We start from the raw sequence: 6791 nt of genomic DNA on the forward strand, positions 1-6791 counted from the left end.
ACTCACTCTGTAGACCAGGATGTAGAACTCTCAGAGATGTGTCTGCCTCTGCCTCCCACGTGCTGGAATTAAAGGTTGTTCCAGCATGGCCGACTGGACTACTTTTTAACAATATTTTTGCTCTGCCTGGCTTGAACTTTTGATCTTCCTGCCTTTTTTCTGTTTCCCCAAAGCTGTGATATTCATAGGCAAACATCACCGTCTCTGAAGAACTAAAAAGTATTTTTCCTTTTTTTTTTTTTAAGCCTTTTTTGGGTGTTGGGTGGGATGTTGGGCCTGGGAAGCATTCTGTAGTCACTGAAGATGACCTTGATTTCCTCATCACCCTGCGCTTTAGATTGATTGCTTTACAGGAACACCACACCCCTTTAATAGGTACTGGGCATGGTAGGTAAGCACCCCATGCCCACTGAATCACGGCCCCTGTCCTATTGTGTTTTTGTAGTTAACTAACTTCTGTTTTTATCTAGATTCTTTCATTATATGTGTATGTATCTTTGGGGGGCAAAGTTCAAGACACAACTGGGATACATAGGAAAAGCTTGGGTGCCTTGACTCTAAAATAAAGTAATAGAAGAATGTTAAATGTTTTTGAGATAGGGTCTCACTATCTAGTTTGTCTGGCATGGAGCTCACTGTATAAATGAGGCTAGCCTCCAACAAATCTATCTGCTTCTGCCTCCAGAGTGCTGTGGATTGCTGGGGTGAAAGGTGGTGGTAACAAGATTTCAGTAAAACTTTTGACTAAGTTTGGGTGGTGATGGTGCACTCCTCACTTGGGAGAAAGAGGCAAACCAATCTCGAAGAGTTCTGAGGATAGCCTGGTTTACACAGAAAAACAAATTAAAAAGCAAACACCATTGATTAAAATAGAAATGGTTTAAAGGAAAGTCCTAGGTAAGTAGACTTCTGCTATGTTGCTAAAGCTACTGAGACTAAAGACTGAAAAGAGTTCAGTGACATTTTGCCACACTAATGCAGGCACAGCATGAAATGCTTAAAAAGGTCTTTCTGATTGTGAATTTGTCAGAGCTGTGAAAGTTTCTCTGCATAGCTTTAGAGTCTGCAGTCCAGGCTGGGCTAGAACTCAGTAATCCGCCTGCCTCTTCCATTATCTCCCTGCTATGAGCCTGTCCTAGAACTAGCTCCTGTAGACCAAACTGGCCTCGAACACAGAGATTCACCTGCCTCTGCCTCCCTAGTACTGGGATTAAAGGCGTGTGCCACCACTGCCTGGTTAATGATAATCTTGTTTTAAGACTGTAAGAAATCACTCACTAGAGACACAATTGATATTGGGACTTAGGTCTGACAGGAACTGCCTTTTATTACTAAGAGTTCCTGTCTCCACCATTTGTATTGATGGAGGGTTCTTAGCAGAGGAAGAATTAAACTCAGTTTAAGACCACCATACTCTATTTTGCCTCTAAATTAACATTCAAAGATTTGTTGCTGGAGATTATAACTGGGGCCTTTTATTGTAAGGAACAGAATTAAAATAAATTAAAATCCATAAAAATGTAAAATGTTAACGTATAGAACACACACTGGGTAAGTGGGTGTGGGCATATGCTACCAAGAACATGCCAGGGTCAGAGGACAACAGCTTTGATTTACTTAGCTGCTGGTGGATTCTGGGATGAATAGAACTGATGTCCTCAGGCTTTTAGCAGATGCTTTTATCCTCCTTTTCACTTGGAAATTTTGTTTTTGAGACATGGACTACATAGAAGCCAAGGCTGTTCTGTAGTTGGCTCTGTAGACCAGTCTGGCCTCAAACTCATCATCCTGCTTCTGCCTCTTGAATGCTGGGATTAAGGGCGTGTGTCATCATGCCCTGTACTGTTATTTTATTTGTGTTTTCAGAGAGTAAAACAGCTGCACCGAGGCGCCTTACAGACTAGGCAGGGCTAACACACCTTTTTAATCCCAGTAGCCACAGTAGTTTGCTGTAGAAACTGGAAGGTAGTGATGCACGCCTTTAATCGCAGCCCTCAACAGGAATATAAAACAGGAGGAGACAGCTCTCACACAGTCACAGTCTGAGATCCCTGGAGGTAGGATCATGATTTCAGACAGAGGTAGAGGTAAGAGCCAGTAGCTTGGTTGTTTTGCTTTACTGATCTTCAGGTTGAACCCTAATTTCTGTCTCTGGGTTTTTATTAGTCGTTCTTCAATGCCAAGACTCCTTTTCAATTTTTACAAGAGCAATATTGCCCTATATCCCAGGCTGACTTCAAACTGAGGACTCCTGCTTAAGATTCTCAATGCTGAGATTGTGAGCAGGCTACCACACACAGCTTCAAATACTATCCAGCAAACAAGTTTGAGTCAAGCCGAACAAGACACTATCTCATTTGGTAAGTAGACAGTGTCTTAGCAATCTCACAAATTACTTTTCACTCCAAATCTGGCACCGATAGAAGTTCATTGCAAGCCAGAGTGATTTTTCTTTTTTAATCTCAGCTCTTTCTTTTTCCTATAAATTGGTAGTTACCTTTGCATGTTACTTTTTATTGGGACTGTGGTCCTAACAGAGGCACTCTCTAATGGTTAGTGTTCTGTGTTCTGTAAAGCTGTGTTTCATGGGTGTGAGTGTGCCTCCATGCTAGGGAGTGAGGGTTGGGAGATACATGACTGGGTAGCCCAGTGATCCTACCTGTCAGGTGCTGGCATCAAAATATAGTGAGAGTATTACAATCTTTTTGACAGAGAGTTTGTCTATGTAGCCCTAGCTGTTTTGAAACTAGCTCCTGTAGACCAGGCTGGACTCGAACTCACGGTGCTGGTTTTAAAGGCATGTGCCACCATCACCCGGCTTTCATTAGTCTCAGTGTTAATGTTTAGATTCTTACATTAGTGGGAGCCCTGTAGACTTGTGTATAGTTATTTCTTGACATACCATCAGTTTAAGACATACATTTTAAATTGTTAGCAGCACGTGTTTGTATATTCATGGTTTCATTATGTTTTGTTTTTGTGGGGCGGGTTGCAAGACAGGGTTTCACTGTAGTTTTAGAGACTGCCCTTGAACTCGCTCTTATAGACCAGGCTGGCCTTGAACTCAAAAAAATCCTTCCTGCCTCTCTGCCTTCAAAGGGCTGGGATTAAAGGTGTTGTGCCACCACCAACCGGCATCTCATTATGTTTTCAAATGTGTTTTTCATACTTAGATTCTTCTACTTGCACCTTTTCCTCTTCCCTCCTATTCCTTCTTTTTCTTTCTTCTTTTTTTTTTGTTTATTGAGACAGGATTTTTCTGGCTTTGGAGCCTGTCCTGGAACTAATTCTGTAGACCAGGCTGGACTCGAACTCACAGAGATCCGCCTGCCTCTGCCTCCCGAGTGCTGGGATTAAAGGTGTGCGCCACCTTCGCCCGGCCCCTCCTATATTCCTACTTGTGTTGCATGTGTACCTGTATATTTTTGATGTTTCAATGAGTTATTAGGTTGTTCACACTGTTCTGAGTGCGGGAACAGCATAGCATTATCAATAAAACATTTTAAGAATTGGGTCTTAGTTTGTACTTTGTCTCTAGTTGTAATGGTTTCTGTCTATCTGTAGCTGTCTGTTTTCTTGTCTTTTCGTTCTTTCTTTCTTGGTTTTTCAAGACAGGGTTTCTCTGTGTAGCTTTGGAGCCTGTCCTGGAACTCTCTATCCAGACCTTGAACTCAAAGAGATCACGTGCCTGTTTCCAGAGTGCTGGGATTAAAGGTGTACGCCGCCACCACCTGGTTAGTTGGCTTTGAACTTGGGGTTTTTTTTTCCCATTTTGGAGTCTGCCTTCCTAACTGAAATTAGTTTGTAAAACTAAATTTTGAAAATGGAAAGGTAGTTTGGGCTGATTAAATGTACTTTAATTATAGAGTATATAACCTTGTGCTAGAAGGTTGTTTTGATTTGTTTGCTTTTGGTTTTTCAAGACAGGGTTTCTCTGTGTGACCCTGGCTGTCCTGGAACTTGCTCTGTAGAGCAGGCTGGACTCAAATTCAAAGAGATCCCCCTGCCCCTGCCTCTGCCTCCCAAGTGAGTGATTAAAGGTGTGTGCTACCACCATCACCCCGCAGGAGGTTTGTTATTTTAAGCCTGAAGACACAAATCACTAGGTCCCATGCTTGTCTAAGAATCAAACACTTAGGAATGGGCAATGGAGAAGGATATGGACTCGAGTTTGAGGTCAGCCTAGGATTCAAGAGATTCTCTTGAGCCAGTCTTAGAGCCAGGTGTTTCTAGGCCTTTAATCTACTTGGAAGGCAGAGGCCATTGAATCTTCTGAGTTTGAAGGCAGGGAAGATGTTTGAAATACTGAATTACTGGTTGTCTTCTGGAGGCTAGATGTCTTTTGAGCTGAAGGTGTATTCAGTGTAACTCAGACCAAACAAACGAAAATTTATCTCAGAAGGAAAAAAGACAAAAGTGGTGGCAAGAAATGAGATAGGGAAAGATTTTTTTTTTTTGGCTTAGCAGATTTGATTCTGTGGTGTTCACAATATTAAAAACAATTTAGAGCCGGGCAGTGGTTGCGCACGCCTTTAATCCCAGCACTCGGGAGGCAGAGGCAGGCGGATCTCTGTGAGTTCGAGATCAGCCTGGTCTACAGAGCTAGTTCCAGAACAGGCTCCAAAGCCACAGAGAAACCCTGTCTCGAAAAACCAAAAAAAAAAAAAAAAAAAAAAAGGAAAAGCAGATTTATAAAATAAATAAAAGCAGATAAGTGCTATCTTATCTTAATACTCGACATAAGAAGAATTACAATCAGTAGGCCAATTGTGGTGTGCATGCCTGTACTATCATTTGGAGATAGGTTGGAAGATGTATTTTTCCCTCTCAGGTAAGCATTGAGGCCTGTAGTGTGTGAAGCCTGTTCTGTAGGGTCAGTATAACTGTTTAGGCTTAGTACAAATTTGTCCTTTAGTTAATTTTAGTACTAGTAGTTGAATGTATTGTTAGATTTGGCATGCAGTATATATCATTGGTATCTGTCCTAGCACTTTAACATTTTTTTTCATAATTTTTAAGTGAGTTCATGACATGAAGAAATGATTAAAAAGTTGATTCGAGCTTGGTGGTGGCGGTGCACGCCTTTAATCCAAGCATTGGGAGGCAGAGGCAGGCTGGTTTGAGGCCAGCCTGGTCTACAAGAGCTGGTCTTAGGCTCCAAAGCTACAGAGAAACCCTGTCTTGGGGGAAAAAATTGAACTAAAAATAATTTAGGACTGAGGGTATTCTTCAGTGTTTGAGAGCACTTACCTGGCATATACAAGGCTTTGGACGTGATTCCTTAGCACAGGAAAATAAAGCCAAAAAATTAATGGCTCTGTTAATGTTACGGTGTTGCTCCTGGGAGGAAGAGCTAGGGCTGCCACAACTTCTAGACAAGCTTAGACTATTCAAGGGAGATCTCTTCTCAAGCAAAACAAAAATGTTAGACTAACTCACTACCTGGAAAGTTTGAGGACAAGGAGGGCTTTACATAGTAGTATCCTTTTCCATTCTATTCTTTTTGGGTTTTTTTTTATATTATTTATTATGTATACAATATTCTGTCTGTGTGTATGCCTGCAGGCCAGAAGAGGGCACCAGACCCCATTACAGATGGTTGTGAGCTACCATGTGGTTGCTGGGAATTGAACTCAGGACCTTTGGAAGAGCAGGCAATGTTCTTAACCCCTGAGCCATCTCTCCAGCCCCATCTTTTTGGGTTTTTGAAACAGGGTTTCTTTATAGTTCCTGGCTGTCCTGGAACTTAGTCTAGGGCAGGCAGGCCTCTAACTCAGAAATCTGCCTGCCTTTGCTCGGGAGTGCTGGGATTAAAGACCCTTGCTACCATGCCTCTTTAAATGTCATTTTTTAGGACTCTGAAAGTAATTTATAACTACTTACATTTATTGATGGACTTCTTAGTTGATTTCCTATTCAACTCCTGTGTCATCCCAGGAAGGCAGAACTTCCATTTTGTAAATTATTGACATTGCAAGCATTTATTTTTGTTTTTGAGACAGACAGGGTCCTGCTGAACAGGAACTTGTTATGTAAACCAAGCTGGCCTCCCAACTGCTGGGGTTAAAAATGTGCCACCATACCATCTTTTCAAAGTCCCCCTCCCCTTGTGTGTGTGTTTTTTTTTTTTTTTTTTTTTTTTTTTTTTTTTTTTTGTCAAGACAGTTTCTCTGTAGCTTTGGAGCCTGTCTTGGAACTAGCTCTTGTAGTCCAGGCTGGACATGAACTCACAGATCCACCTGACTCTGTTTCCAAGAGCTGGAATTAAAGGTGTGCACCACTACTGCCTGGCTTTAAAAAAGTTTTAGGACAGTTTCATGTAGCCGAGGCTGATTTCCAAGTTGAATGGTGTATGACCTGGATCTCCTTAACCGATTGCTTCTACTAAGCAAGTGCTGGAATTACGGTGTGAGCCACTGTTCTGTCTAGTATCTTTATACTGCCTGTATACGGTATTTCTTGATTAATAGGATTCTGAGTTAAGTGAATTTTATGTATTATGTATCACTTAATCATTTCACATTCTCTGGCCCTCATAACAATTTTTTACTTACCCTCTTGTCTCCTGTATGTTTTCTTTCTGTTTTTGTTCTTGGCCTTAGGACAGTGTTTGTAGCTTGGGCTGGTTTTAGGTCCAGGGTTGCCTTGAATTCATCTCCTGCATTACTGCATTAATAAGCCTTGTGAAAAATTGGAGGGCTGGAGAGATGGCTCAGCGGTTAAGAGCATTGCCTGCTCTTCCAAAGGTCCTGAGTTCAATTCCCGGCAACCACATGGTGGCTCACAACCAT

The 6791-nt window shown here is 41.8% G+C and overlaps 1 protein-coding gene across 5 annotated transcripts in view; it reads left to right on the forward strand.

Annotated features, from left to right (window-relative positions):
- The window catches only part of Hnrnpf (heterogeneous nuclear ribonucleoprotein F), a 32947-nt gene that overhangs the window by 14590 nt on the left and 11566 nt on the right, over positions 1-6791 (forward strand). Inside the window, exon 1 of one of the 5 annotated variants that reach the window (XM_013353012.2) lies at positions 2207-2360. The exons of the other annotated variants lie outside the window; for them this stretch is intronic. The gene's annotated coding sequence lies outside the window, so the exon portion shown is untranslated. Of the gene's footprint in view, positions 1-2206; positions 2361-6791 lie in introns of those variants that run through there. 5 annotated transcript variants of the gene reach the window in all.

Source organism: Microtus ochrogaster, unplaced genomic scaffold (genome assembly GCF_000317375.1).
Source record: "Microtus ochrogaster isolate Prairie Vole_2 unplaced genomic scaffold, MicOch1.0 UNK1, whole genome shotgun sequence".
Taxonomy (NCBI): domain Eukaryota; kingdom Metazoa; phylum Chordata; class Mammalia; order Rodentia; family Cricetidae; genus Microtus; species Microtus ochrogaster.